This window comes from Otolemur garnettii, unplaced genomic scaffold (genome assembly GCF_000181295.1).
Source record: "Otolemur garnettii isolate 467f Iridium unplaced genomic scaffold, OtoGar3 scaffold00117, whole genome shotgun sequence".
Lineage (NCBI taxonomy): Eukaryota > Metazoa > Chordata > Mammalia > Primates > Galagidae > Otolemur > Otolemur garnettii.
This window is the reverse complement of record NW_003852512.1, coordinates 473,694-483,730: the sequence shown is the minus strand read 5'-3', so window position 1 is coordinate 483,730 and position 10,037 is coordinate 473,694. Positions and strand designations below refer to the sequence as shown.

At 41.0% G+C, this 10,037-nt stretch overlaps 1 pseudogene; it reads left to right on the top strand.

The window, feature by feature from the left end:
* Positions 1 to 2,513: 2,513 nt before the first annotated feature.
* LOC111727679 lies at positions 2,514 to 2,673 on the top strand (annotated as a pseudogene).
* The last annotated feature ends 7,364 nt before the right edge of the window (positions 2,674 to 10,037 follow it).

Below are 10,037 nucleotides of genomic sequence, written 5' to 3'. Positions count from 1 at the left end.
GAATGTTTTAAAGCAATAACTGAGAAAATGACATGAAGGCTGTGTTGACCAGTTGATGGAAGTATTTCAGATTGCATGTGAAAATCCCACACTGTACCCCAGAAGTGCATTAATGTACATAGTTACCGTTCAATAAAAAAAAGAAAGAAAAAAAAAAGAAAGAGAGAACCTGTGCAAAGGCCCTGTGATTAGAAGGAACTGGTGCATTTGCGGAATTAAAAGGAGATAACGTCATGGTGCAGAGTAACAGGGAGAGAGATGCAAGATGAAGGTGAAGGTAGTGAGAGGCCAACAGCTGAGCAGAGTATACACCAACATTGCCTAATAATCCTCAGAGTTGCAGTCAAAAGGCTTTTTCTTCTATTTTTCCTAGAAACAAGTATGAGGGCATTGAAGAAGAGTTAAATATGTTCTTTGGTCAAACTCCCCATGATCCCTCAGCAGAAGACATTTGTTTTGTTTCTCACTGTCTCACAGCATGGTCATAGATGCTTTAGAAAATCAGCCTGGAGGGAAAATCCATTCTATTTCCTTCTGACATTGAAACCATTAAGCAACCCTGTGGTTGAAGGCCTTGATAGACTGAAGCTGATTTTTAAGCCGTGGTTCCTGTTCAGTTTTCTGGTTTGTCTACTGCTCTGGAGTCTGGGTCTTCCTGCAGAATCTTCAGTGGGGATGTGAAGCAAGCGTCTGTTGAAACTATGGTCTCCGAAAAATAGTTCCGATGTCCTTGCTAGTACAGGTACCTTACCTTCTGTCCTGAGAGTAAAGAGGGGGTTGTGGAGTTGTGTGACAAGACCTAATTCACCCTTTAAAAGGAGCATTCTGGAGGCTCTGGGCAGATAATAATACTAGCTAACAAGCATAGAGCTTTACTGTGTGCCAGGCACAGTGCAAAGCACTGATCATTCACTATCTCCTCTAATCCCTACAAATACCCGAGGAGGTAAGCTGTGATTATTCTCCCCATTTTGTTGAGGGAAAAATTCAGGTACAGAGGGATGAAAGCATACAGCTTATTAAAATGGCAGAGCTGAGGTTCGAATGCAGGTCTCTGCCTTTAAAGCCTATGATGATGACCATTACTCTCTGGTTACCTTTTTATTTTTAATAGAGGAAAAATATACATAAGATCATATTTATCATTGTAACCAGTCATAATTCTACAGTTCTCAGGCATTATGTGCATTCACTATGTTGTGCAGCCATCAGCACTGTCTCCACCCAAAACTTTCCCATCATTCCTCCCAAAAGCTCTGTACCCATTAAACAATGACACCTCATTTCATCCTCCCACCAGCCTCTGGTAGCCTCCACTTTACTTTCTAATACCTCATATAAGTAGAATCATACATTCCTTTGGCGTCTGGCTTATTTCATTTGAATATTATTTCCAAGGTTGATCCATGTTATAGCATATCAAAAATTCATCCCTTTTAGGGCTGAATAATATTTCATTAGGTGAATATACTCTACCACATTTTGTTTACCCATTTATCTATTGGTGGACACTTGGGTTGTTTCCACTGTTTGTCTATTATGAATCATGCTGCTGTAAGTATTACTATACAAATATCTGCTTCAGTCTCTGATCTGGGATATGTAGTTTCCCCATGGTATCTGTGGAGGATTGATTCTAGGGCTCACAACAGATATCAAAATCCATGGATGTTCAAGTCCCATAGTCAGGCCTTCAGAACCCAAGGATAGGAAAAGTTGACCCTCGATATCCTCAGGTTCTGTATCCCGTGAAGACTGTACTTTGATCCATAGTTGGTTGAATTTGTGGATTTGGAGACCGTGGATATGGAGCAACAATGGTATATGTAGAAGTGGAATTGCTGTGTCATATAGTACTTCCATATTCAGTATTTTGAGAAACCACTAGCCCTTATTACACAACAGCTACATCATTTTGCATTTCCACCAGCAATGAACAAGGGTTCCAATTTTTCCACATCCTCACCAATACTTACTATTTTCTGTACATTTAATTATAGCCATCCTAGTGGGTGTGTAGTATAATCTCATTATGGTTTTGATTTGTGTTTCCCTAATGGATTTTCATGTACCTCTTTGGACACATGCTTATTCAAGTCCACTGTTCATTTTTAATTGGCCTGTCTAACCTTTATACACGGTCTTAAAGGAAAGGGCCTGGGGAGCTTAGAGACAATTTCCATCAAGGGATAACTATAGAAAAGAAAGTCTGGAACTGACTGGACTGACTTGTATGTCCAAAACACATATCTCTTCCTGAAGTGATGGTCACAGTGAAGCACTTCTACCCCCAGTGGCCTATAATGCTATAGAGAAATTGGAAGGTCTCTGAGGGGTGGCAATCCTTAAGACCTGCATTTTATGTCAATTAGATATCTTCTAACATGACTGACAAATCTGGCTTTGAGGACTTCTCTGGCTAAGTTAGGTGCCTTCTCCTGGTTGCCCCCAATTATTTGCTTTACTGCAATAGCCTGTTCACTCTTCTACTGCCCCAGCTAGATCAAAAGCTCCTTGATTCTCAGCCCTTTGGCTAAGATCAAGTGTAGTATCTGTTCTTATCATATTAACATCTGGTATGTCCTCTATCCACTAGGCATCTACCCAGAAGAAAAAAATATCACTTTATCATAAGGACATTTACACTACAGTGTTTATTGCAGCTCAATTTACAATCGCCAAAAGGTGGAAACAAACTGAATGCCCACAGACCTAGGAATGGATTAACAAGCTGTGGTATATGGATACCATGGAATACTATTCAGCCAGTAGAAAATGATGGAGACTTTACATCTTTTGTATTAACCTTATTGGAGTTGAAACACATTCTTCTTAGTAAAGTATCACAAGAATGGGAAAGCAAGTATCCAATGTAATAAGAAGCCCGTAGACTAATAAGAATACTAATACGAAGCCAGTAGACAAACTTATATATGCCCACATAAGGAAAAAACTCAATTCAACTCAAGGTGGAGGGAGGGGAACAAGGAAGGGGGGAGAGGCAAGGAGGAAGGGAGATGTGTGTGTTCTCAGTTAATGGGCATAATGTTGGGTATATGGCACACCTGCTGGGAGCAGGACATAATTATAAGAGGAACTCTACCTAAAAAAATGCAAACATTACAACCAATTTCTTTGTACCCTTAAATTAACTTGAAATAAAAAGAAAAGAAAGTTCCTTGAGATAAGGGACAATGTCTGTCATGTTCATTGTTTTATCCTCACTCCAAACAGTGCCTGGCCATAGTAAGTGCTCAGTAAACATTTTTTCCAGTGAATTTGTGAATGTGTGTTCATGCACATGGTGGTGGTGGGGGGTAACAGTTGATAAGAAGAGCCTGGAGAAAGGGCTCTAAGGTGACTGTGAGTAGCTAGTGGTTACAGGGTATTTACATGTCACCACAGGCTGCAGTCTCCCAAGATGCTATGTGAAATGACAATCGTAATAACTACCATTTGTTGGGCACCTACAATGCACCAGGTACTTTGTCTATGCATCATTCCTTTAATTCTCATAAAAACCCTCTGAATAGGCATCTTGATTTTATAGATGAAGAAATAGCTAGGCTTACAGAGATTAAGTAAAACATCACTGTCTCTTAACTAATAAATTGCAAAAATAGGATTTTGACCAAAATCTTTCTCACTCTGAAATCTGAACTTGTAGCCACTATGCTGAAGAATACCATGTTTACTTTTAGTTGGGTACTCACTGTCTTCTGGCGGTCTCTCTGATGCCTGTTCTAAATGTCCCTGTGCTCCAGGCAGATCCAGCAGAAGGGAGAGAACTGTAGTGTTCAGAGAGCCGGAAGCCAGGAGCCAAGAAAGGACAGAGAGATGCCTGTCTCTCTGCTAAAATGGTACTACTCAGTACCACTGAGTATCACGTAGAAATACTGTCAGGACTTCAACACACATGTGTTTTTGTCTTTTTCTAAGCATTTCTTTCAAATCCTTTAATTACAACTGTGACTCTCACACATGTTCGTCTCAGGGCACCTTTGTCCTCTTAAAAATTATTCAGAAACTACAAGAAGTTTTGTTTTGGTGGGTTATACCTATTGCTACTTACCATATTCAAAATCTGTTGTTTGTTTTGTTTTGTTTTTCAGTTTTTGGCTGGGGCTGGGTTTGAACCTGCCACCTCCGGTATATGGGGCCGGCGCCCTACTCACTGAGCCACAGGCATCATCCCATATTTAAAATATGAATAGAGCTATGAACAAATTAAATATTGGTGAATTCTTTTACAAATAGGGTACATAGCAACACATGTGACCCATACAATATCTTTTATGAAAAGTAACTCAATTTTCCAAAACAAAAGAAAATTCATTGAGAAGACTGCAAATCTTTTCGATGTCTGGCTGACTAAAAGAGCTGGCTTCATATCTGCTTCTTCATTTAGAAGAAGGTATCATTTTGCAGGTATGCAGGAATGTGGTCATTGGAGAAATCAATTTCGCACAGACCGGGAGTTGAACTAAGGAGAAAAGCACCCCAGGGAAGCCCAGGGTTCCTCCAGTCCCACTTTGAGAACTCATGCTTTGAGAATTGCTGTCCTAAAGTTTCACTGCTAAGCTGCAAACATCATATTGGGGCCACATCTATTCCAAAGAGAAACAAAAATGTGCCAGGCCCTTTCCGAAGGAAAAACATTTCAGAGTTGCCAGACTACCACAAAAATAGACTGGGCCTAAAAGAATAGCCCTCCATGAACTGAATCAGTTCAGGAAGCCAAGCAGCCTGCCCGCCCAGGCTCAGAATGGGCTAATTTAAGGATTGGCAGATAGGCATGCAGTGCTGCTGAGGAGCTGATGGCAAACTAACTTCTCCCCAAAGTATCCAGCTGGAAAGGGGCTTCTTAAGAAGTCTTATTTTTATCTCAGATTTTGAGAATGGCAGGGCCAATTAAACACCCACTCCGTGTTCCCGGCCTAACACATTGGGTTTCTATTCAAGCATTATTATTATTAAAGATAACTGTAGCAGAGGAGCAAAACCCCAAACTGCCCCTCAGACCTCTTTTAGTAAGTACATTTGGACAAGGAGAGAGCCTTGCTGAGTTCTGAGCATTGGAAATTTAGAGGGGATCTGTGTTCATTTATGAGTTGACAAAGTGTAGTTCCTAACACCAAGGGGCGGGGAGGAAGTTTTCTCAACACTGGGTAAAAAGTAACACTAAATCTGACCACCAATAGACACCTGGTTTAAGATTATCCCTCTTTGGAGAAATATGACCTGAAACATTGTATGTCACTTAAGAGCTTGTGAGAGGTGTCCGATTTGAAACTAAATTAATTTTTTTTTCTGAGACATAGTCTTGTTCTGTCACCCTGCGTAGAATGGAGGGTGACATCTATAAAATAAAATACATTTTATTTGATTTTTAGATACAGGGTCTTGCTCTGTTGCTAAAGAACAGTGGCATAATCATACCTCACAGTGACCTTGAACTCCTGGGCTCAAGCTATCCTCCTCCCTCAGGATCCCAAGTACCTACCACTATAGGGACTACAGGCACTCGCCACAATGCCCGGCTAATTTTTCTATTTTCTGTGGAGTCATGGCCTCGATATGTTGCTCATGCTAGTCTCAACCTTCTGTCCTCAAGCAGTCCTCCTGCCTTGGCCTCCCAAAGTTCTGTGATTATAGGCATCAGTCACTTCACCCAGCTGAAATGTCCTTCTTTCAATGCTGCTGGCTACCAAAGGGTTCGCAAAGACCCAAATGAAGGGCAGCTTTGGGTGAGGAGCCAATGCTGTCCGTTCTTTGAGGGGCGCGGATCCAGCCCATGATACTGCCTCATACCGGCACTAGCCACCTTTCTTCCTTGCCACTGCCTGTTTCTTTCTTTGGCAACATCCCATCTCTGGCAAATGTCATTTCCAGGAATACCTGCTGACTTGCTGAGATCCAGAGAAGAAAAACAATGTGAAGCAAATTGCATGTTCTTCTGCTGTACTCTGGCTGTAGCTGCAAAGGGCTTTGTGCATGCAATGGAGGGAAATTGTTAAGGGGAGAGGTTCAGCTATAACAATGCGTGTTTCTTCCCCTTCTTCCCCTACTTCTTGTCTCCTGTCCTACTATGTGAGCGCAGACACACACACACATACACAGACACACACACGTGTGCAGATGCTTCCACACCAGGTGTTGTGTGATACCATTTTGGAAGGTGGAAATTAGATAGTTGGGTAAACATGAGCTCAGCTAGGACATTTTTGTGGTGAGACAAAATTTTGTGTTTCATCTAAGCATCTGTAATTTGGAACTTCATTGTCACTGCTGAGCAGGCTTTCTGGCTAGGAGTAGTAGAAGAGAAGTCAGAAGAGTTTACTTGAATGATTCAGATGATCTGAAAACTCTCAAGTGTAAGTGTGTGCCATGGGGATGTAGTCCTCAGATCGAGGACTGTGGCATTCTGGGCTAGTTGATGTGCTGTGTAACACAGTACTGCCCGGGTTGGGCTGCACAGTGCCACCTGGATGCATTCTCTCTCTTTCTCCCTGCCTATATATTTCTTGGCCTCTGTCTCCCTCCTTTTCTCCACTTGAATCTTGTTTTCTCTGGCACCCCCTACACACCCACACTTCAGCACCAGAAAGCTCAGCAGAGGGAAGTGTTTATTTATGTGACTGCTACTATCTTTCGGTCCCCTGCATCTTAGCTGCCACTCGGCCTGTGGACTTGCTCACCTGCACTGGTTCCCCCAGGGTTGGGAGTCTTGCTTAATCAGCTTCTCTGCTTTACTTTCTCTTTACCTCTCCCCATGAGACCAGTCACCCTCTGGCAGTCACATTGCTAATCCCAGGCCTGGGCCTCTGAGAACTTCTCCATTGGTTCAGACCTAGCAGATTTCCACAGTTGCTCTAAACCTGGGATGGCTTCAGCTTAGTTATACCAGGGCTGGAACTTCAAAATCATTTCCTCAAGCAGCAAGGGTGTTCACTGAAGAATATAATGGGCTGTAAAGGAGAAAAAGCAGGTTTTCTGGAGGCTGGATGGACCTTGGAATCATCTAGACTTCCTCGGCCCTGATCAGACACTGACTAGCACTGAGATCCTGGGCATATTATACAACCTATCTCATGCCTCAGTTTCTTCACTGTAAAATGGGGAAAATAGTAGTACCTACCTCCCAGAGTCAGTGAGAAGATTAAATGGAATAACGTGTGTTGAGAGCCAGGTACATAATAAATGCTGAAAATGATGTGAGTTTTCTTCTCCTTGTGGCTGAATGTCCCCAAGGGCTCTTGTATTTTCCATTGCTCTATGTGGAAGTAGTATTCCTGATTTTTCTGATAAAATAAGTATTTTACATTAGCTGATCTACATATAATGGAGACATGCTCAACAAATTCAAAGCCTGAACATTTCCCAGTTTCCTCATTCAACTTAAACAAAAGAAAACCCAGAGCTATAAATCATAAAAATTACGATCAAGAATGTCTCACCCAATGTCAAGAGTACCAATACATGTGTAAATTTTCATATGCATTCTATATATACTAGATATCCCTTGGCCCTAAAAGATCCTTTTATGTTAAATGTCTACTATAGAGAGAGACACTGAGGCTCAGAGACTTCTGAATATAACTCACTTTGTGAGCCAAATGTACAATAGATGGTGAGATTCCAGCCTCTAGAAATAAATGTTCCAGTTAGCAGAACCTAACTTGTATCAGTGCACTATGAGACTATGGTCTATGTTTGTAGTAGGGGTTGAGGGGGAAGGAAATAGGATGGTAAAGTCAAAGGTCATTCCATAAATTAAAGGCAGAGACAGGACCACAGCTCTCAAGATTTAAGTCCTTATTATTAGAGCTCAATCATTACTCAAACACTCTATATATCTGCCATTGTCTTAGGAAGGCTGTCACAGGTGATGACAGCAGTAAATAACCAAATCCCCATGGCCATTCTTCATTTATCTGTTGACCACACTTCTAATCTTGTCTCTATCTTCTCTGCAGCAGTAGTTGCCTTATAATTCCACACTTCTTTTGTTTCAGGAAGGCCTCAAAAAGTACCTGTACAAAATAGTTTGTGAAGACCTCACCTGACTCAGGGCCTGAGGTTAAAGTCCCAGTCTTGGTCCGCCAGCCAAGGGGCAAGCACTTGACATTGTCTTTGGCACTGTGGCCTAGGATGGGATAGAAAACTGGAGTTAAGTTTTCTCTTGGGGCAAGAAATTAATAAGAAACAACTGAATGAGCAGAACAAATGGAATCGCTTGGAAGTCAATTGTCCAGAATCCTCGTTTGGATCTCTATGATCCCAGGAGTGTCTAGGGTGGCCATTTTGAACACCTTATTAAGGTTAGAGAGATTCAGAGAAACACACCTCTCTAAATACCACAGGAAAAGTGAGTTGGCTGAGATGAATGAAAGCTGAGGGCTGTAGGTATGAACCTTATGCATATTAGTCTTTCTTCTCTAAGAATTCATCAGCTAACTATAACATGTTATTAGGCTCCACTGTCTCATAATTAGGCACTAATTCTCAATGAAGCTGATATTATAGGATAATAGCTCAAGTCAGAGATCAGGATGTCTCCATGTAAAGTAAAAGCGATTTAATACATTAAGGAGGTCAGTCATCGGATTAATGTCCACTTCAAATGAATTTGATTCCTGCAGCATTTAGCTACATCAGTGAAGGATTTTATTTTAAAGATAATTCAATGACTTCTGCACCCATGAACACATTAATGACTGCATTACTGATAAAGCACACTTCTTTATCTAAAAAACACAAAATCTGAGTAAGGAATGCAACCAGTGGAATCTATTATGTTTACTGTTTCAGTGCCTGAAAGATGATAGTTATGCTAAACTACTCCCTAAATTTTTACACTGACTATATTTTTTAACATACCTCTCCATAATTAGAAAATATGTCTGCACAGGAATGATCTATACTAACAGAGGTTATAAACATCATTATCTATCGTAAACATAATTCTTTGTTCATAGAACTGTCTCCTAATATTTTTAGCAGTGTTTCTAGAAATAATTCTGTTATGAATTAAATGCATTTGTCCCTGCAAAATTCATATGTGGAGGTCTTAATCCCAAATGTGACTATATTGGAGATAAAGCCATTAAGGAAGAATTATCATTAAATAAGGACATAAAGATATAACCCTAATCTCACAGGACCAGTGCCTTTGTAAGAAGAGGAAGGATGTCAGCAGGGATATGTGCATACAGAGAAAAGACCATGTGAGGACAATTGAGAAGGGAGCCATCTGCAAGCCAAGAAGAGGTCCCTCATCAGAAGTCGACCATGCTGGACTTTCAGTGCCCAGAACTGTGGAAAAATAAATTTTGATGATTTAAGGACCAATCTGTGGTATTTAGTTATGGCAGCCTAAACTAAGACAAGCCCCTAATAGGCATTCATGGTGTGATGTAAGAAAATCTAAGGAAAGTCTTAGTGAGTCTCCCAAGATCAAATCTCCTTAGTGAGACATTCAAGGTTCTCTAAAATTTCACCCTAAACTAACTTTTTGTCCCAAATAACATTCTCCATTCAAATATTTTTCACATTCATTTCCTTATGTCAATCTCAGGTCTTTTGAGTGTAAACTTTGAAGCTGTATGCCTGCACGTTCATTCCTTCGTGTGCAGAGTTGGAGACCTTGAGTGTTGCTGATGCTGTTCCTCTGCTCTTCTGACCAGGGGTAGCTATAAACTGTGTATATTCTGTATTAAATAAACATAACAAGAATCTGCAAGAGGGACAGAAGAAATCATGCAAACTGTAAACCTCAGGACCCAAAGAATAACACAGCAGTGTGGTCCCAGAGGATTTTTTGCCTTGTAAATCTAGGACTGGATGTTAGAGAACCCAGCAACCCAAAAATGCCAACAGGCACGGACAACAAAAGTCTTAACAAAAACCTTCTTGCTGGGCGTGGTGGCTCACACCTGTAATCCCAGCACTCTGGGAGGCGGAGGTGCATGGATCACATGAGTTCAGTTCAAGACCACCAGAGCAAGAGTGAGAACCCTTATCAACTAAAAATAGAA